The following is a 22964-nucleotide window of genomic DNA, read 5'->3' as shown; positions in this document are numbered from 1 at the left end:
GAGTGCGCTCTCCACAGACAACCCCGCGATTTCCAGGGCCCGTTCCTCATAGGGGATGAGGACTCAAATCTTTAATACTCCGCTTCCCCATCCCGCCTCCCCCCAAACCACCACCACCACCATCATCTTGGCCCTTTCCCACTTATTATAAGCTATCTACTCCTGCAGGAAAAAGAGTGGGCATTTTTACCCGCACACTGGATGAGTCAGAGGGGTTTATAGTAGGTGGCATGCATGGGCACCGCACATGGACATGAAGGGACTGTGCTGGTTGGTGGCAGACGATTCCACAGAACATGCTTGAAGTTTGGATGAGGGGAGGGTGCGAGGTGTCAGCCAGTGGATTGGGGGGAGGGGGGTTTGGGAATTTAAGGGGTGGCAGACGGAACTTATGCCAGGAGAGAGGTGGTAACTTACCCTTGCAGCTCAGTGGAGGTTGTTAGTCTCCTTCCAACATTGCTGCCCGCACTGACAGCCGCTGCCAGGCGGCATTGCTGACCGTCCTACTGGTCCTCCAACCACCTCGAGGGATCATGGTGCCCCCCCCCCTCTCATTGCCAGCGTCGGGAAACCTTGTGGAATCGGCATTCCCAAAGCGAGGGGAAGGTCTGCGTGCTGCCATGCTTGTGTGTTGACTGGGAGTGAGCTCTGAGGGAGCGCTTAAAAGCAGCTCCGCCTTGTTAGTGGTGTGTAACTGAGGCCATCACAAAATACCCTGCCAAAACTGCCCAAATCCAGACCTTAACTTTGGTCCACTGAATTGTGCCCCTGAATTCAGCAGGACCTGTTGAATTTAGTGCTGGTTTCATACATATTCCATTTTGTTGTTTCAAGGGTCTTAACCCATATTGTGGGAGTCATGAATATATGGAATACCTGTCGACATTAACGCTTGAAGGTTTATTATACTGTCTGGGGCACATATTTTCATCAGGCCTGAGAGCCTTTCTATTGTTCTGCACCCAAACACTGTGTAGTATAAGAGTCTGGCATTGAATGGGTTAATGCGGGACTGGGTACAGTACCACCCACAGTATATTATAAAGGATAACATGACAGGAGTCCAGAGGCAGTCTTGTACTGGACACAGATGTGTGTCGAGGCAAACATGGAAACATGCCAGCATAAACCTTATATGTATATAATTACTAGTAGTTAATAAACACTTATTGTTAAACTACACAAGACCCAGAATCTGTTCATTAGATCTACCGAACTACACACTACATCTTACAACACATGGCACTTCCTGTATTTTGCGTGTTGGTCTGGAGTTGGGCTGCGTTGGCTCATACACGGTTCACAGAGACAACTGGCCACTTGAACCATCATCTGCCTCCACTGAAAAGGATGGTTAGAGGGGCATGGGTTGGCCTAGTGGTTATGGGGGTAATGGCGATGGGTGGGGGTATGATGTGGCATAGATTGACATGGATGGGGATTGGGAAGTGTGTTCGGTGAGGAGTGAGGACTGAAGGGCTGTTTGTTGTGTTAATTCATTTTCAATGTAATTCAACCAAGTGTGAGAGCTCGGTTGAGGGTGTGAAGGCAAAGTGGGCAGAGGAACTGGGGCTGATCTTGGAAGAGGAGGTTTGGAGCGAGGCACTGAGGAGGGTGAAAGTGGCCTCATCCTGTGTGAGGCTGAGTCTCACCCAGCTAAAGATAGTGTTTCAAACATACCTCACGAATGAGTCGGTTTTTTAATGGTGTGGTCAGTGTTCGAGGGGGCCGGCGCACCAATCCACATGTTTTGCTTATGCTCAAAGCTGGTGGATTTGTAAAGTTACAAATCTCCTGTTCTTTAAATTGTAAAAGAAACAGTAACAGCTATCAGTGATTTTTTTTAAAGGAACCTTTTGATGAATTGCCTTGATTGACAGGCCAGTTGGAATACAATGTGATCAAGAAGTTTCAATGGAGTTATTTGTTGACATTTCCCTGAGCGCTATTCATTATGAATGATTGGTTGCGTTTCTAAACATAAAATAATCTCAGTGGGTATTCGTAGCACAGTGGTTAGCACTGTTGCCTCACAGCACCAAGGTCCCAGGTTTGATTCCGGCACGGGTCACTGTCTGTGCGGAGTCTGCATGTTCTTCCTGTATCTGCGAGGGTTTCCTCCAGGCGCTCCAGTTTTCTCCCGCAAGTCCTGAAAGACGTGCTGTTAGCTAATTTGGACATTCTGAATTCTCCCTCATTGTACCCGAACTGGCGCCGGAATGTGACGACCAGGGGCTTTTCACAGTAACTTCATTGCAGTGTCAATGGAAGCCTACTTGTGACAATAAAGATTATTATTAAAATTAATTTGATGACAGCTCAAAGAGGCTGACAAAGGATTAGTGAAACAGATCCTAGTTATTTTTTCGAAGATATTAAAAACGTGAGAAAATTTAAAAGCACTGTGCTTTCATGAATGGAAGTTTTTAAGTCTTGATAAGCTGAATTAGGTTTTTATGAGTTTATTTTATTTTATCTCCACATGGCTCCTGAGATCTGCCCATGGTGAATGCTTGGTGAGTGGCAATGAAGTTGGCATGGAGAGTATGAAGAGCTATTGGGGGATGGGCGAGGGCATGAATTGACATTGTTGACATGGAGAGTGTGAGAGACCATGGGGGCGGGGGCAGAGTGAGTGAGGGTGGGTGAAAATCAGGACTAGAAAGCCAAAGATCCTCCAACCTAATTGTGATGTGTTCCCAGAGGACTGAGGCCTGAGGCAGACCTTCTAACCAGCTCAACCTCAGCATTCACCACCACCATGGCTTCTGGGGTTAATGGATCCAGTTCCATCTCACAGCCTGCCCTCCAGCTACTCTATTACCAACACCACCCCTTCCTCCCACCCCCCCCCCCACCCCCCCCCCACCCCCCACCCCCCCCACCCCCCCCCCCCCCCACCCCCCATCCTGACTCAAAATCTTGCAATTCATGCTATGTTTTACTGAGATGGGTCCACTGAGTCAGGAAATCTCCCAACACAAGCTATGCACCTAGGTAACCAATGTCTGGTTGACAATATGAGATATTCATGACGATGAAGAGGTTGAACTCAAAAACCTATAACAATTGAAAATGTACTGATGTCCAAGTACTCTGCATCAAACAACTTGCCTGACTCGATTAGGACTTTGGTTCCTGCACATGGAGGAGGTATTTCTGAACTATACTGACAATAGAACACAACAGGTGGACAACAGACATTTTCACAATGAACACTTTGGGCGGGATTCTCCGTTGGGAGTCCACCTCGTTACCACTGCCAGCGAGGACGGAGAATTTGACATTTAGCCAAATCTCCATTCACTGCACCAGGAACAGAGAATCTCGCCTGCGTGAAGGAACGGAGAATCAAAGTCTTTATCTTGTTTTGAATAGAAAAGTTCTTCTTGCTCTCTTGTAAGAAAGATTTCTTTGTGTATTTTGGGGTTTACCCTTTAGGTATTTCATTATATAGCAGCCGTCAAATGTGGCAGACAGGACAGCACCCCACCATGCATGCTATTATGAATAGATTACACTGTGCATTCAATTCTCCTTTTTCACATTTATGACAGAATTTGCAATATTAAAGTGGCATTTAAACACTTGTGATGCATTACACATCACTAAGTAATACAAATATTTCCCAGTACCAATGTGTGCTCCTGTCTATGAAGTAGACCCATTAGAATTAGAATGACGTTTATCTGAATGCCCTCTGAGGGAAAATTCATAATTGTTATATTTTCAAGGTACAAAATAATTGATTGGTTTCATCTGGCATGATCCAAAGTACCTTTGACGTGAAAATAAACAAAGCACATGTCAGGCGATAAATGAGCTTCACTGGTTAAAGCACACAGGAGACCATGCAGCCTGTCAACTCGGATCTCTGGAAAACAATTTAACAAGATCCACTATCCAGCACTTTCTCTATATGCCTGTCATTTTTTTGCCCCCTTTCAAGTGCTCACCCAATTCCCTTTTGAAAATGGCAATTGAATATACTTCTCCCACCCTTTCAGGCACTGTGTTCCAGATCGTAATGTTAGGATATCAGACCAGACCTCAACGTTTGTTAGGATACCAGATGGGAATTTCTTTAAGTTTGTAAAACTGTGAGGAAAGGATATTTCTCCACAAGAGTGATGACTCTGACCAGTAGTTATCTTTTATGTTTCAACAAACTTTAATTTAAACACAGAATTAACCACATTAACATCAAAAAAATAGCTTTAGAATTATCAGTTAAACAGTTCTTAAACACAAGGAAAAAATTAAACTTTCTCAGCAGGATTCTCCATAAACAGGATCCTCCGCTTTGCTGGCAGCGCACCCATGCCCATGGGTTTTCCCGATTGCGTGGGGTGGCCACAATGGGGAACCCCATTGGCCGGCTTGGAAATGGAGAAACCCGCAGCTGGTGGTGGCTCCGTAAAACGGACTTGATGAATGGAGAATCCCGCCGACTATCTATACGTGCTACTAAATCCATTTAAGCAACCCAATAGAGCTCAAATGAAACTTATAAATAAAGTTTATAATACAGGTTTACTTGCTTATCTGTGCAGACATTTGGAGAGAGTTTATTTCAAGAGCACATCCAGTACACGTATGCTCAACCTAACAGCCTTTGGCAAAACTGCTGTTCTACTTAAAATCCTTCTGTCTTGTTGGACTCGAATCCTACGGCAAATTGCAAAACTACAGACAAACCTGGATCCTCCCATCAATTACATCATCTGTATCCAACTAAGGTGTCACAAGATTTCTAAATTCTTGGAAGTGCAGGGTCAGATTAGGACAAGTCAGCATGGATTTAGTAAGGGGAGGTCGTGCCTGACAAACCTGTTAGAGTTCTTTGAAGAGATAACAAATAAGTTAGACCAAGGAGAGCCAATGGATGTTATCTATCTTGACTTCCAAAAGGCCTTTGATAAGGTGCCTCACGGGAGACTGCTGAGTAAAATAAGGGCCCATGGTATTTGAGGCAAGGTACTAACATGGATTGACGATTGGCTGTCAGGCAGAAGGCAGAGAGTTGGAATAAAAGGTTCTTTTTCGGAATGGCAACCGGTGACGAGTGGTGTCCCGCAGGGTTCAGTGTTGGGGCCACAGCTGTTCTCTTTATATATTAACGATCTAGATGACGGGACTGGGGGCATTCTGGCTAAGTTTGCCAATGATACAAAGATAGGTGGAGGGGCAGGTAGTATGGAGGAGGTGGGGAGGCTGCAGAAAGATTTAGACAGTTTAGGAGAGTGGTCCAAGAAATGGCTGATGAAATTCAACGTGGGCAAGTGCGAGGTCTTGCACTTTGGAAAAAAGAATAGAGGCATGGACTATTTTCTAAACGGTGACAAAATTCATAATGCTGAAGTGCAAAGGGACTTGGGAGTCCTAGTCCAGGATTCTCTAAAGGTAAACTTGCAGGTTGAGTCCGTAATTAAGAAAGCAAATGCAATGTTGTCATTCATCTCAAGAGGCTTGGAATATAAAAGCAGGGATGTACTTCTGAAGCTTTATAAAGCATTAGTTAGGCCCCATTTAGAATACTGTGAGCAATTTTGGGCCCCACACCTCAGGAAGGACATACTGGCACTGGAGCGGGTCCAGCGGAGATTCACACGGATGATCCCAGGAATGGTAGGCCTAACATACGATGAACGTCTGAGGATCCTGGGATTATATTCATTGGAGTTTAGGAGGTTGAGGGGAGATCTAATAGAAACTTACAAGATAATGAATGGCTTAGATAGGGTGGATGTAGGGAAGTTGTTTCCATTAGCAGGGGAGACTAGGACCCGGGGGCACAGCCTTAGAATAAAAGGGAGTCACTTTAGAACAGAGATGAGGAGAAATTTCTTCAGCCAGAGAGTGGTGGGTCTGTGGAATTCATTGCCACAGAGGGCGGTGGAGGCCGGGACGTTGAGTGTCTTTAAGACAGAAGTTGATAAATTTTTGATTTCTCGAGGGATTAAGGGCTATGGAGAGAGAGCGGGTAAATGGAGTTGAAATCAGCCATGATTGAATGGCGGAGTGGACTCGATGGGCCGAATGGCCTTACTTCCGCTCCTATGTCTTATGGTCTTATGGTCTTATGGACCTGTTTAGCTGGGACTAAGTACCACACCCCCCATTAATTATCTACAGTCCAGGGTATCACCAGCAGTCAATTAGCCCTTTATCTGTAGCCAAGTGAGTAGTTGCAATCAATCATGGCATCACCTTTTACAATTCCATAATTACAGATTTAGCAGACATATGTCTGTATGTAGTTTAAACCATGTTTTTTTAAATAACATTACTGCAACAATTATATACCATAACCCAGGCTTTTAAAAACATTACTGCAATAGATATAAAATACAACAATTTCTACATTCATCACAATAACTATTTTCTGGGGGGGAAAATGACCTCATTGCATCTTTGGTTCTTTCGTCAAACACTTTACATCTACGTTCTCCGATTCTCAGCCATTCTCCCACAGGGGTGGGATTCTCTATCAATCCTGCCTAGACCTCAAGTGATAGACTTGCAAGTTAATTTAAAATCCATGGGGTTAAAGGGAGACTGGCAGCAGGGATACAAAATAGGTGAAGGGACAGAAAACTGAGAGAAGTTGAGAATTGTTGCCTTTTAGATTGGGGGGGGGGAAGTGGTGAACCTCAGGGAGGCAGTATTAGGACCACTATTCCTTTTGATATGGACCTGAACATTGGCAGTATAGTTTCAAAATTGATCGTATAAAATTTGGATGTCTAATCAACAATGCGGCGGATTAACAACAGACTTCAGGCTTTAGGAGGGTGTAGAAAGACTGGTAAAGTGGGCATATCCATGGCAGATGACATTTAATTGAGGGAAGTGTGGATTGATACATTTTGATAGGGTGAGAAGAGGTAATATTTTGAAAAGGATGCAGAAACAAAGAAACCTCAGGGCGTTCACACACAAGTCTTTGAAGGCGGCGAAACAAATTGAGGAAGCTGTTAAAAAATTCCATGGGATCCTTGGCCTTGTTAATAGAGGCATAAAGAGCAACAATGGGAAAGTTATAGTGAACCTTATAAAACACTGTTCAGATCATAGATGGAGCATGATGTCCAATTCTGGGCACCATACGTTAGGGAGAAGGTCAAGTCCTCAAAGAGAGTGCAGAGGAGTTTTACTAGGACAGTACCAGGGACAATGGACTGCAGTGCAGAGACTAGAGAAGTGGGAATTGTTCTCTCTCGAGCAGAGAAGTTCCGGAGGAGATTTGATAACGGTGTTCAAAATAAAGAAGCAACATAAACCAATTAGCCCCATCAGCCTGTTCCACCATTCATGAGATGATGGCTGATCTGCAACCTAACTCCATGTATTAATGTCCTTAATACCTAGGCAAACAAAAATTTATCAGTCTCGATATTAAAACTGACAATTGATCCATCACGATGGCTGTTTGTGAAAGAGAGTTCCAAATTTCTTCCACCATTTGTGAGAAGAAGTGTTCTCAATTTTGCTCTTGAAATGTCTGGCTCCAATGTTTTCACCGTGGCCCTGGTCCTATCGTGATTGTACCCCTTTCTTAAGTTCCGATACTGAGAATTACGATTGACGCAATCTCACATTAAATCCAACACCTTTACTGAGAACTATAAGTGGCGGCATGGTGGCATAGTGGTTAGCACTGCTGTCTCACAGCGCCAGAGATCCAGGTTCAATTCCAGCCTTGGGTGACTGTCTGTGTGAGTCTGCACATTCTCCCCGTGACTGCGTGGGTTTCCTCCGGGTGCTCAGGTTTCCTCCCACAGTCCAAAGATGTGCAGGTTTGGTGGATTGGTCAGGTGGAGTACAGGGATAGCAATGACAATGTATGGCAATGGTTTGATTGACAGGTATGTCAACCAATGGGCAGCCTGGGGGATTTGGGGAAAGACAAGAGGTGGGAGAAAGTGGCGGAACCCAAGCTTCCAAGTTCAGCCTCAGTCATCAAGTTGTCCCAAACCAAGACTTTTTTTGGAAAAAGGACTGAGGCAGGTGGCCTTATCCGGACCTTACAGGATAGGTGTCCGGAGATGTGTCTGTGTGTCTGGTGCAGCCTTTCCCCCACCCCTGTTAACCTGATAATTTGAGATTTTCAGGTGAACTCGCTCTTGGATGGACGACTCTGAAGATAGGTCCGGGAGTGGAGGGAGGGTGGGAGGCAGAGGCTTCTCCACAGAGATGATGAAGAGGGAAGGAGATTCCAGTATCCTGACCTCCATTTCCCTAAATAAGCCGAGTAAAAGTGCCATCATGTTGCTCCTTGTTTATTTATGGCTGCTGTCCACTCAGCCACTCGCAATGATGCAACAGAGTAAAAGACTGGAACTGCACATGCATGGCATTGGTATGAAACACAGCCTTAAATCATATAGTTATCTCAGATGGTCGATTTGAAATGACTGTGGTCGCTTAGGAATGAACTTTAACTGAGATCTTCTTCATAGTACCCAAGAATTCTTCTTTTTGCCACTTATCTTCTGTCTTCCTGCTTGAGCAATGCTGTGTGGGATTTCTTTTCAGGGGTTTACACACAGAATAATTTTTGAAAGAGCTCATGCACAATCCTCTTCTGCTTGTGGATGAAGGTCACCCGAGGCAGAAGCTGTGCTCCGAAAGCTGGTGACTCCAAACAAACCTGTTGGACTTTAACCTGGTGTTGTAAGACTTCTTACTGTGCTCATCCCCGTCCAGCACCAGCATCTCCACATCATGGCTTGTGGATTGGTTAGTTGGGTACTTAATTAGCTGTTCATTGGTTAGTATATTCCCAAGTGGTCTTCCATTGGTTCAGCCATATAAGGACCTCCTCCTATCATACCTGTCTGGCTTTGATCAGTTTGCTGCAAATAACTGTTCTATTTCAATGTAAATTGTCCTATTCAATTCAGCAGTATCACTGCAATTAACATGTATCAATGGAAATAGCAAGTATCTCACCCATCCAGCTTTCACATAACAAACACTGCTCTGAGCTTATAGCTGGTCTGTTAACGCTTCTGTTTCACTGCCGAGCAGAAATCATTTATCCTACCTACCTTTGATCATATCATAGATTATCATAGATTATCATAGAAATTACAGTGCAGAAGGAGGCCATTCGGCCCATCGAGTCTGCACCGGCTCTTGGAAAGAGCACCCTACCCAAGGTCAACACCGCCACCCGATCCCCATAACCCAGTAACCCCACCCAACACTAAGGGCAATTTTGGACACTAAGGGAAATTTATCATGGCCAATCCACCTAACCTGCACATCTTTGGACTGTGGGAGGAAACCGGAGCACCCGGAGGAAACCCACGCGCCCACAGGGAAGGATGTGCAGACTCCGCACAGACAGTGACCCAAGCTGGAATCGAACCTGGGACCCTGGAGCTGTGAAGCAATTGTGCTATCCACAAGGCTACCGTGCTGCCCCAGGTCATCCCTTAACCTTAGAAATCATCCCTTAATCTTATAAATTCCAGGGAATACAATCCTAGATTGTGCAATCTCTCCTCTTAGTTTAAGCTTTGACCACCAGTTGTCATTCTCGTAAATCTGCCCAGCGCTCCTTCCAAGGTCAATGCATTCTTACTGAGGTGTAATGTACAGAATTCACAGTCCTTCAAGTGTAGTCTGTCCAGGACTTTGAAGCCTGAATTCTATCTCCTTATGCTCTATTCCTTTAGGTACAACAGCCAACATTCCATCAGTAATTTTGATGATTTTCTTTATATATTCATGATATTTTTATGGTCAATGTACCTGGAATCCAAGTCTCTTTGGCTGTCTAATGGCGTTAGCTTAACACCATTTAGAAAGTACCACGGGCGCGATTCTCCACTCCCACGCCGGTTGAGAGAATCGCCTGGGCCGCCAAAATCTCCGGGGACGCCGGTCCGATGCCCTCCCGCGATTCTCCTAAGCGGTGGGAACGGCCCGGTCGGGTTTCGCGGGCCGCAGGCCGGAGAATCGTCGGAGACACCCAAAATGGCGATTCTCCGGCACCCCCGCTATTCTGAGGCCCGGATGGGCCGAGCGGCCAGGCCAAAACGGCGGGTTCCACCCGGCGCCGTCCACACCTGGTCACTGCAGTCGTGGGCACTGCGTGAATGCTGGGGGGGCGGCCTGTGGGGGGGCTAGGGGAGATCCTGCACCGGGCTTCACCTGGAATGTGGGGTGGCCCGCGATTGGTGCCCACCGATCGTCGGGCCATCCTCTCTGAAGGAGGACCTCCTTCCTTCCGCGGCCCCGCAAGATCCGTCCCCCATCTTCTTGCAGGGCGGATTTAGAGAGGATGACAACTGCTAGACAGAGTACTGATAGACAGAGCACTGTTAGACAGAGTACTGCTCGACAGAGCACTGCTAGACAGAGTACTGCTAGACAGAGCACTGCTAGACAGAGCACTGCTACACAGAGTACTGCTAGACAGAGTGCTGCTAGACAGGGCACTGGTAGACAGAGCAATGCTAGACAGAGTGCTGCTAGACAGAGCACTATTAGACAGAGCACTGTTAGACAGAGCACTGCTAGGCAGAGCACTTTTAGACAGAGTACTGCTAGACAGAGTACTGCTGGGCAGAGTACTGCTAGACAGGACAGTGCTAGACAGACTGCTGCTAGACAGAGTACTGCTAGACAGAGCACTGCTAGACAGGGCACTGCTAAACAAAGCACGGCTAGACAGAGTACTGCTAGACAGAGCACTGCCAGACAGAGTACTGCTAGACAGAGCAGCGCGAGACAGACTGCTGCTAGACAGAGCACTGCTAGACAGAGCACTGCTAGACAGAGTACTGCTAGACAGGACACTGCTAGACAGAGCAATGCTAGACAAATCACGGCTAGACAGAGTACTGCTAGACAGAGTGCTGCTAGACAGGGCACTGGTAGACAGAGCAATGCTAGACAGAGTGCTGCTAGACAGAGCACTATTAGACAGAGCACTGTTAGACAGAGCACTGTTAGACAGAGCACTGCTAGGCAGAGCACTTTTAGACAGAGTACTGCTAGACAGAGTACTGCTGGGCAGAGTACTGCTAGACAGAGCACTGTTAGACAGGGCACGGCTAGACAGGGCATGGCTAGACAGGGCACTGCTAGGCAGAGCACTGCTAGACAGTGTCCTGCTAGCAGAGCACTGCTAGACAGAGCACGGCTAGACAGGGCACTGCTAGACAGGGTACTGCTAGACAGAGTACTGCTAGACAGAGCACTGCTAGACAGAATACTGCTAGACAGAGTACTGCTAGACAGGACAGTGCTAGACAGACTGCTGCTAGACAGAGTACTGCTAGACAGAGCACTGCTAGACAGGGCACTGCTAAACAAAGCACGGCTAGACAGAGTACTGCTAGACAGAGCACTGCCAGACAGAGTACTGCTAGACAGAGCAGCGCTAGACAGACTGCTGCTAGACAGAGCACTGCTAGACAGAGCACTGCTAGACAGAGTACTGCTAGACAGGACACTGCTAGACAGAGCAATGCTAGACAAATCACGGCTAGACAGAGTACTGCTAGACAGAGTACTGCTAGACAGAGCACCGCTAGACAGAATACTGCTAGACAGAGCACCGCTAGACAGAGCACCGCTAGACAGAATACTACTAGACAGGACACTGCTAGACAGAGCACCGCTAGACAGAATACTACTAGACAGGACACTGCTAGACAGAGTACTGCTAGACAGAGTAATGCTGGACAGAGCACCGCTGGACAGAATACTACTAGACAGAATACTGCTAGACAGAGCACTGCTAGACAGAGCACCGCTAGACAGAGCACCGCTAGACAGAGCACCGCTAGACAGAATACTGCTAGACAGAGCACCGCTAGACAGAATACTGCTAGACAGAGCACAGCTAGACAGAGTACTGCTAGACAGAGTACTGCTAGACAGAGCAATGCTAGACAAAGTACTGCTAGACAGAATACTGCTAGACAGAGCACTGCTAGACAGAATACTGCTAGACAGAGCACCGCTAGACAGAATACTGCTAGACAGAGTACTGCTGGACAGAGCACTGCTAGACAAAGTACTGCTAGACAGGACACTGCTAGACAGAGCACTGCTAGACAGAGCACTGCTAGACAGAGCACTGCTAGACAGAGTACTGCTAGACAGAGCACCGCTAGACGGAGCAATGCTAGACAAACTGCTGCTAGACAAGGTACTGCTAGACAGGACACTGCTAGACAGAGTACTGCTAGACAGAGAACCGCTAGACCGACTGCTGCTAGACAGAGTACTGCTAGACAGAGCACTGCTAGACAGAGTACTGTTAGACAGAGTACTGCTAGGCAGAGCACTGCTAGACAGTGCACTGCTAGACAGACTGCTGCAAGACAAAGTACTGCTAGACAGAGCACTGCTAGACAGAGCACTGCTAGACAGAGCACTGCTAGACAGAGTACTGCTAGACAGGGCACCGCTAGACAGAGTACTGCTAGACAGGACACTGCTAGACAGAGTACTGCTAGACAGAGTACTGCTAGACAGAGTACTGCTTGACAGAGCACTGCTAGACAGAGAACCGCTAGACCGACTGCTGCTAGACAGAATACTGCTAGACAGAGCACTGCTAGACAGAGCACGGCTAGACAGGGCACTGCTAGACAGAGCACCGCTAGACGGAGCAATGCTAGACAAACTGCTGCTAGACAAAGTACTGCTAGACAGGACACTGCTAGACAGAGCACCGCTAGACGGAGCAATGCTAGACAAACTGCTGCTAGACAAAGTACTGCTAGACAGGGCACCGCTAGACAAAGTACTGCTAGACAGAGCACTGCTAGACAGAGCACTGCTAGACAGAGCACTGCCAGATAGGGCACTGCTAGACAGAGCACGGCTAGACAGGGTACTGCTAGATAGACTACTGCTAGACAGAGCACTGCTAGACAGAGCACGGCTAGACAGGGTACTGCATGACAGAGTACTGCTAGACAGGACACTGCTAGACAGAGTACTGCTAGACAGAGCACTGCTAGACAGAGTACTGCTAGACAGAGCACTGCTAGACAGAGTACTGCTAGACAGAGTACTGCTAGACAGAGCACTGCTAGACAGAGTACTGCTAGACAGAGCACTGCTAGACAGAGTACTGCAAGACAGAGTACTGCTAGACAGAGTACTGCTAGACAGAGCACTGCTAGACAGAGTACTGCTAGACGGAGCAATGCTCGACAAACTGCTGCTAGACAAAGTACTGCTAGACAGGGCACCGCTAGACAAAGTACTGCTAGACAGAGCACTGCTAGACAGAGCACTGCTAGACAGAGCACTGCCAGATAGGGCACTGCTAGACAGAGCACAGCTAGACAGGGTACTGCTAGACAGACTACTGCTAGACAGAGCACTGCTAGACAGAGCACGGCTAGACAGGGTACTGCTAGACAGAGTACTGCTAGACAGGACACTGCTAGACAGAGTACTGCTAGACAGAGCACTGCTAGACAGAGTACTGCTAGACAGAGCACTGCTAGACAGAGTACTGCAAGACAGAGTACTGCTAGACAGAGTACTGCTAGACAGAGCACTGCTAGACAGAGTACTGCTAGACAGAGCACTGCTAGACAGAGTACTGCAAGACAGAGTACTGCTAGACAGAGTACTGCTAGACAGAGCACTGCTAGACAGAGTACTGCTAGACAGAGCACTGCTAGACAGAGTACTGCTAGACAGGGCACTGCTAGACAGACTGCTGCAAGACGAAGTACTGCTAGACAGAGTACTGCTAGACAGAGTACTGCTAGACAGGGCACTGCTAGACAGAGCACGGCTAGACAGAGTACTGCTAGACAGAGCACTGCTAGACAGAGCACGGCTAGACAGAGTACTGCTAGACAGAGTACTGCTAGACAGAGTACTGCTAGACAGAGCACTGCTAGACAGAGCACGGCTAGACAGAGTACTGCTAGACAGAGCACTGCTAGACAGGACACTGCTCGACAGGGCACTGCTAGACAAAGCACGGCTAGACAGAGTACTGCTAGACAGAGTACTGCTAGACAGAGCACTGCTAGACAGGACACTGCTAGACAGAGTACTGCTAGACAGAGTACCGCTAGACAGGGCACTGCTAGACAAATCACGGCTAGACAGAGTACTGCTAGACAGAGCAATGCTAGACAAATCACGGCTAGACAGAGTACTGCTAGACAGAGTACTGCTAGACAGAGCACCGCTAGACAGAATACTGCTAGACAGAGCACCGCTAGACAGAATACTGCTAGACAGAGCACCGCTAGACAGAGCACCGCTAGACAGAATACGGCTAGACAGGGCTCTGCTAGACAGGACACTGCTAGACAGGGCTCTGCTAGACAGAGTACTGCTAGACAGAATACTGCTAGACAGAGTACTGCTAGACAGAGCAATGCTAGACAAATCACGGCTAGACAGAGTACTGCTAGACAGAGTACTGCTAGACAGAGTACTGCTAGACAGAGCAATGCTAGACAAAGTACTGCTAGACAGAATACTGCTAGACAGAGTACTGCTAGACAGAGCAATGCTAGACAGAATACTGCTAGACAGAGCACTGCTAGACAGGGCACTGCTAGACAGAGTACTGCTAGACAGAGTACTGCTAGACAGATTACTGCTAGACAGAGTACTGCTAGAGAGAGTACTGCTAGACAGAGCACTGCTAGACAGGGCTCTGCTAGACAGGGCACTGCTAGACAAAGCTCGGCTAGACAGAGTACTCCTAGACAGGGCACTGCTAGACAGAGTACAGCTAGACAGGGCTCTGCTAGACAGGGCACTGCTAGACAGAGCACTGCTAGACAGAGTACTGCTAGACAGAGCATGGCTAGACAGAGTACTGCTAGATAGGACACTGCTAGACAGATTACTGCTAGACAGATTACTGCTAGACAGAGTACTGCTAGACAGAATACTGCTAGACAGAACACCGCTAGACAGAATACTGCTAGACAGAATACTGCTCGACAGGGCTCTGCTAGACAGGACACTGCTAGACAGGGCTCTGCTAGACAGAGTACTGCTAGACAGAGTACTGCTAGACAGAGCACTGCTAGACAGGGCTCTGCTAGACAGGGCACTGCTAGACAGAGTACTGCTAGACAGAGCACTGCTAGACAGAGTAATGCTAGACAGGGCACTGCTAGACAGGGCTCTGCTAGACAGAGTACTGCTAGACAGAGTACTGCTAGACAGAGTACTGCTAGACAGAGTACTGCTAGACAGAGCACTGCTCGACAGGGCACTGCTAGACAGAGTACTGCTAGACAGAGCACCGCTAGACAGAGTACTGCTAGAGAGAGTACTGCTAGAGAGAGTACTGCTAGACAGAGTACTGCTAGACAGAGCACTGCTAGACAGAGTACTGCTAGACAGAATACTGCTAGACAGGGCACTGCTAGACAGCGCACCGCTCGACAGAGTACTGCTCGACAGAGTACTGCTAGACAGGGCACTGCTAGACAGGGCACTGCTAGACAGAGTACTGCTAGACAGAGCACTGCTAGACAAGGCACTGCTAGTCAGAGTACTGCTAGACAGGGCACTGCTAGACAGAGCACTGCTAGACAGGGCACTGTTGACAGGGCACTGCTAGACAGAGTACTGCTAGACAGAGTACTGCTCAACAGGGATCTGCTAGACAGAGTACTGCTAGACAGAGCACTGATAGACAGACTGCTGCGAGACAGAGTACTGCTAGACTGAGCACTGCGAGACAAAGCATGGCTCGACAGAGTAATGCTAGACAGAGCACTGCTAGACAGAGCACCGCTAGACAGAGTACTGCCAGACAGAGTAGACAGAGCACTGCTAGACAGGGCACTGCTAGACAGACTGCTGCTAGACAGAGTACTGCTAGACAGAGTACTGCTAGACAGAGTACTGCTAGACAGAGCACTGCTAGACAGAGCACCGCTAGACAGAGTACTGCTAGACAGAGTACTGCTGGACAGAGTACTGCTAGACAGAGCACTGCTAGACAGACCACCGCAAGATAGAGCACTGCTAGACAAAGCACGGCTAGACAGAGTACTGCTAGGCAGAGCACTGCTAGACAGAGCACTGCTAGACAGAGCACTGCTAGACAGAGTACTGCTAGACAGAGCACTGCTAGACAGAGCACCGCTAGACAGAGCACCGCTAGACAGAGCACCGCTAGACAGAATACTGCTAGACAGAGCACCGCTAGACAGAATACTGCTAGACAGAGCACAGCTAGACAGAGTACTGCTAGACAGAGTACTGCTAGACAGAGCAATGCTAGACAAAGTACTGCTAGACAGAATACTGCTAGACAGAGCACTGCTAGACAGAATACTGCTAGACAGAGCACCGCTAGACAGAATACTGCTAGACAGAGTACTGCTGGACAGAGCACTGCTAGACAAAGTACTGCTAGACAGGACACTGCTAGACAGAGCACTGCTAGACAGAGCACTGCTAGACAGAGCACTGCTAGACAGAGTACTGCTAGACAGAGCACCGCTAGACGGAGCAATGCTAGACAAACTGCTGCTAGACAAGGTACTGCTAGACAGGACACTGCTAGACAGAGTACTGCTAGACAGAGAACCGCTAGACCGACTGCTGCTAGACAGAGTACTGCTAGACAGAGCACTGCTAGACAGAGTACTGTTAGACAGAGTACTGCTAGGCAGAGCACTGCTAGACAGTGCACTGCTAGACAGACTGCTGCAAGACAAAGTACTGCTAGACAGAGCACTGCTAGACAGAGCACTGCTAGACAGAGCACTGCTAGACAGAGTACTGCTAGACAGGGCACCGCTAGACAGAGTACTGCTAGACAGGACACTGCTAGACAGAGTACTGCTAGACAGAGTACTGCTAGACAGAGTACTGCTTGACAGAGCACTGCTAGACAGAGAACCGCTAGACCGACTGCTGCTAGACAGAATACTGCTAGACAGAGCACTGCTAGACAGAGCACGGCTAGACAGGGCACTGCTAGACAGAGCACCGCTAGACGGAGCAATGCTAGACAAACTGCTGCTAGACAAAGTACTGCTAGACAGGACACTGCTAGACAGAGCACCGCTAGACGGAGCAATGCTAGACAAACTGCTGCTAGACAAAGTACTGCTAGACAGGGCACCGCTAGACAAAGTACTGCTAGACAGAGCACTGCTAGACAGAGCACTGCTAGACAGAGCACTGCCAGATAGGGCACTGCTAGACAGAGCACGGCTAGACAGGGTACTGCTAGATAGACTACTGCTAGACAGAGCACTGCTAGACAGAGCACGGCTAGACAGGGTACTGCATGACAGAGTACTGCTAGACAGGACACTGCTAGACAGAGTACTGCTAGACAGAGCACTGCTAGACAGAGTACTGCTAGACAGAGCACTGCTAGACAGAGTACTGCTAGACAGAGTACTGCTAGACAGAGCACTGCTAGACAGAGTACTGCTAGACAGAGCACTGCTAGACAGAGTACTGCAAGACAGAGTACTGCTAGACAGAGTACTGCTAGACAGAGCACTGCTAGACAGAGTACTGCTAGACGGAGCAATGCTCGACAAACTGCTGCTAGACAAAGTACTGCTAGACAGGGCACCGCTAGACAAAGTACTGCTAGACAGAGCACTGCTAGACAGAGCACTGCTAGACAGAGCACTGCCAGATAGGGCACTGCTAGACAGAGCACAGCTAGACAGGGTACTGCTAGACAGACTACTGCTAGACAGAGCACTGCTAGACAGAGCACGGCTAGACAGGGTACTGCTAGACAGAGTACTGCTAGACAGGACACTGCTAGACAGAGTACTGCTAGACAGAGCACTGCTAGACAGAGTACTGCTAGACAGAGCACTGCTAGACAGAGTACTGCAAGACAGAGTACTGCTAGACAGAGTACTGCTAGACAGAGCACTGCTAGACAGAGTACTGCTAGACAGAGCACTGCTAGACAGAGTACTGCAAGACAGAGTACTGCTAGACAGAGTACTGCTAGACAGAGCACTGCTAGACAGAGTACTGCTAGACAGAGCACTGCTAGACAGAGTACTGCTAGACAGGGCACTGCTAGACAGACTGCTGCAAGACGAAGTACTGCTAGACAGAGTACTGCTAGACAGAGTACTGCTAGACAGGGCACTGCTAGACAGAGCACGGCTAGACAGAGTACTGCTAGACAGAGCACTGCTAGACAGAGCACGGCTAGACAGAGTACTGCTAGACAGAGTACTGCTAGACAGAGTACTGCTAGACAGAGCACTGCTAGACAGAGTACGGCTAGACAGAGTACTGCTAGACAGAGCACTGCTAGACAGGACACTGCTCGACAGGGCACTGCTAGACAAAGCACGGCTAGACAGAGTACTGCTAGACAGAGTACTGCTAGACAGAGCACTGCTAGACAGGACACTGCTAGACAGAGTACTGCTAGACAGAGTACCGCTAGACAGGGCACTGCTAGACAAATCACGGCTAGACAGAGTACTGCTAGACAGAGCAATGCTAGACAAATCACGGCTAGACAGAGTACTGCTAGACAGAGTACTGCTAGACAGAGCACCGCTAGACAGAATACTGCTAGACAGAGCACCGCTAGACAGAATACTGCTAGACAGAGCACCGCTAGACAGAGCACCGCTAGACAGAATACGGCTAGACAGGGCTCTGCTAGACAGGACACTGCTAGACAGGGCTCTGCTAGACAGAGTACTGCTAGACAGAATACTGCTAGACAGAGTACTGCTAGACAGAGCAATGCTAGACAAATCACGGCTAGACAGAGTACTGCTAGACAGAGTACTGCTAGACAGAGTACTGCTAGACAGAGCAATGCTAGACAAAGTACTGCTAGACAGAATACTGCTAGACAGAGTACTGCTAGACAGAGCAATGCTAGACAGAATACTGCTAGACAGAGCACTGCTAGACAGGGCACTGCTAGACAGAGTACTGCTAGACAGAGTACTGCTAGACAGATTACTGCTAGACAGAGTACTGCTAGAGAGAGTACTGCTAGACAGAGCACTGCTAGACAGGGCTCTGCTAGACAGGGCACTGCTAGACAAAGCTCGGCTAGACAGAGTACTCCTAGACAGGGCACTGCTAGACAGAGTACAGCTAGACAGGGCTCTGCTAGACAGGGCACTGCTAGACAGAGCACTGCTAGACAGAGTACTGCTAGACAGAGCATGGCTAGACAGAGTACTGCTAGATAGGACACTGCTAGACAGATTACTGCTAGACAGATTACTGCTAGACAGAGTACTGCTAGACAGAATACTGCTAGACAGAACACCGCTAGACAGAATACTGCTAGACAGAATACTGCTCGACAGGGCTCTGCTAGACAGGACACTGCTAGACAGGGCTCTGCTAGACAGAGTACTGCTAGACAGAGTACTGCTAGACAGAGCACTGCTAGACAGGGCTCTGCTAGACAGGGCACTGCTAGACAGAGTACTGCTAGACAGAGCACTGCTAGACAGAGTAATGCTAGACAGGGCACTGCTAGACAGGGCTCTGCTAGACAGAGTACTGCTAGACAGAGTACTGCTAGACAGAGTACTGCTAGACAGAGTACTGCTAGACAGAGCACTGCTCGACAGGGCACTGCTAGACAGAGTACTGCTAGACAGAGCACCGCTAGACAGAGTACTGCTAGAGAGAGTACTGCTAGAGAGAGTACTGCTAGACAGAGTACTGCTAGACAGAGCACTGCTAGACAGAGTACTGCTAGACAGAATACTGCTAGACAGGGCACTGCTAGACAGCGCACCGCTCGACAGAGTACTGCTCGACAGAGTACTGCTAGACAGGGCACTGCTAGACAGGGCACTGCTAGACAGAGTACTGCTAGACAGAGCACTGCTAGACAAGGCACTGCTAGTCAGAGTACTGCTAGACAGGGCACTGCTAGACAGAGCACTGCTAGACAGGGCACTGTTGACAGGGCACTGCTAGACAGAGTACTGCTAGACAGAGTACTGCTCAACAGGGATCTGCTAGACAGAGTACTGCTAGACAGAGCACTGATAGACAGACTGCTGCGAGACAGAGTACTGCTAGACTGAGCACTGCGAGACAAAGCATGGCTCGACAGAGTAATGCTAGACAGAGCACTGCTAGACAGAGCACCGCTAGACAGAGTACTGCCAGACAGAGTAGACAGAGCACTGCTAGACAGGGCACTGCTAGACAGACTGCTGCTAGACAGAGTACTGCTAGACAGAGTACTGCTAGACAGAGTACTGCTAGACAGAGCACTGCTAGACAGAGCACCGCTAGACAGAGTACTGCTAGACAGAGTACTGCTGGACAGAGTACTGCTAGACAGAGCACTGCTAGACAGACCACCGCAAGATAGAGCACTGCTAGACAAAGCACGGCTAGACAGAGTACTGCTAGGCAGAGCACTGCTAGACAGAGCACTGCTAGACAGAGCACTGCTAGACAGAGTACTGCTAGACAGAGCACTGCTAGACAGAGCACCGCTAGACAGAGCACCGCTAGACAGAGCACCGCTAGACAGAATACTGCTAGACAGAGCACCGCTAGACAGAATACTGCTAGACAGAGCACAGCTAGACAGAGTACTGCTAGACAGAGTACTGCTAGACAGAGCAATGCTAGACAAAGTACTGCTAGACAGAATACTGCTAGACAGAGCACTGCTAGACAGAATACTGCTAGACAGAGCACCGCTAGACAGAATACTGCTAGACAGAGTACTGCTGGACAGAGCACTGCTAGACAAAGTACTGCTAGACAGGACACTGCTAGACAGAGCACTGCTAGACAGAGCACTGCTAGACAGAGCACTGCTAGACAGAGTACTGCTAGACAGAGCACCGCTAGACGGAGCAATGCTAGACAAACTGCTGCTAGACAAGGTACTGCTAGACAGGACACTGCTAGACAGAGTACTGCTAGACAGAGAACCGCTAGACCGACTGCTGCTAGACAGAGTACTGCTAGACAGAGCACTGCTAGACAGAGTACTGTTAGACAGAGTACTGCTAGGCAGAGCACTGCTAGACAGTGCACTGCTAGACAGACTGCTGCAAGACAAAGTACTGCTAGACAGAGCACTGCTAGACAGAGCACTGCTAGACAGAGCACTGCTAGACAGAGTACTGCTAGACAGGGCACCGCTAGACAGAGTACTGCTAGACAGGACACTGCTAGACAGAGTACTGCTAGACAGAGTACTGCTAGACAGAGTACTGCTAGACAGAGTACTGCTTGACAGAGCACTGCTAGACAGAGAACCGCTAGACCGACTGCTGCTAGACAGAATACTGCTAGACAGAGCACTGCTAGACAGAGCACGGCTAGACAGGGCACTGCTAGACAGAGCACCGCTAGACGGAGCAATGCTAGACAAACTGCTGCTAGACAAAGTACTGCTAGACAGGACACTGCTAGACAGAGCACCGCTAGACGGAGCAATGCTAGACAAACTGCTGCTAGACAAAGTACTGCTAGACAGGGCACCGCTAGACAAAGTACTGCTAGACAGAGCACTGCTAGACAGAGCACTGCTAGACAGAGCACTGCCAGATAGGGCACTGCTAGACAGAGCACGGCTAGACAGGGTACTGCTAGATAGACTACTGCTAGACAGAGCACTGCTAGACAGAGCACGGCTAGACAGGGTACTGCATGACAGAGTACTGCTAGACAGGACACTGCTAGACAGAGTACTGCTAGACAGAGCACTGCTAGACAGAGTACTGCTAGACAGAGCACTGCTAGACAGAGTACTGCTAGACAGAGTACTGCTAGACAGAGCACTGCTAGACAGAGTACTGCTAGACAGAGCACTGCTAGACAGAGTACTGCAAGACAGAGTACTGCTAGACAGAGTACTGCTAGACAGAGCACTGCTAGACAGAGTACTGCTAGACGGAGCAATGCTCGACAAACTGCTGCTAGACAAAGTACTGCTAGACAGGGCACCGCTAGACAAAGTACTGCTAGACAGAGCACTGCTAGACAGAGCACTGCTAGACAGAGCACTGCCAGATAGGGCACTGCTAGACAGAGCACAGCTAGACAGGGTACTGCTAGACAGACTACTGCTAGACAGAGCACTGCTAGACAGAGCACGGCTAGACAGGGTACTGCTAGACAGAGTACTGCTAGACAGGACACTGCTAGACAGAGTACTGCTAGACAGAGCACTGCTAGACAGAGTACTGCTAGACAGAGCACTGCTAGACAGAGTACTGCAAGACAGAGTACTGCTAGACAGAGTACTGCTAGACAGAGCACTGCTAGACAGAGTACTGCTAGACAGAGCACTGCTAGACAGAGTACTGCAAGACAGAGTACTGCTAGACAGAGTACTGCTAGACAGAGCACTGCTAGACAGAGTACTGCTAGACAGAGCACTGCTAGACAGAGTACTGCTAGACAGGGCACTGCTAGACAGACTGCTGCAAGACGAAGTACTGCTAGACAGAGTACTGCTAGACAGAGTACTGCTAGACAGGGCACTGCTAGACAGAGCACGGCTAGACAGAGTACTGCTAGACAGAGCACTGCTAGACAGAGCACGGCTAGACAGAGTACTGCTAGACAGAGTACTGCTAGACAGAGTACTGCTAGACAGAGCACTGCTAGACAGAGTACGGCTAGACAGAGTACTGCTAGACAGAGCACTGCTAGACAGGACACTGCTCGACAGGGCACTGCTAGACAAAGCACGGCTAGACAGAGTACTGCTAGACAGAGTACTGCTAGACAGAGCACTGCTAGACAGGACACTGCTAGACAGAGTACTGCTAGACAGAGTACCGCTAGACAGGGCACTGCTAGACAAATCACGGCTAGACAGAGTACTGCTAGACAGAGCAATGCTAGACAAATCACGGCTAGACAGAGTACTGCTAGACAGAGTACTGCTAGACAGAGCACCGCTAGACAGAATACTGCTAGACAGAGCACCGCTAGACAGAATACTGCTAGACAGAGCACCGCTAGACAGAGCACCG

This window comes from Scyliorhinus torazame, chromosome 1, assembly GCF_047496885.1.
Source record: "Scyliorhinus torazame isolate Kashiwa2021f chromosome 1, sScyTor2.1, whole genome shotgun sequence".
NCBI classification, from domain to species: domain Eukaryota; kingdom Metazoa; phylum Chordata; class Chondrichthyes; order Carcharhiniformes; family Scyliorhinidae; genus Scyliorhinus; species Scyliorhinus torazame.
This window is presented reverse-complemented; position numbering follows the sequence as displayed.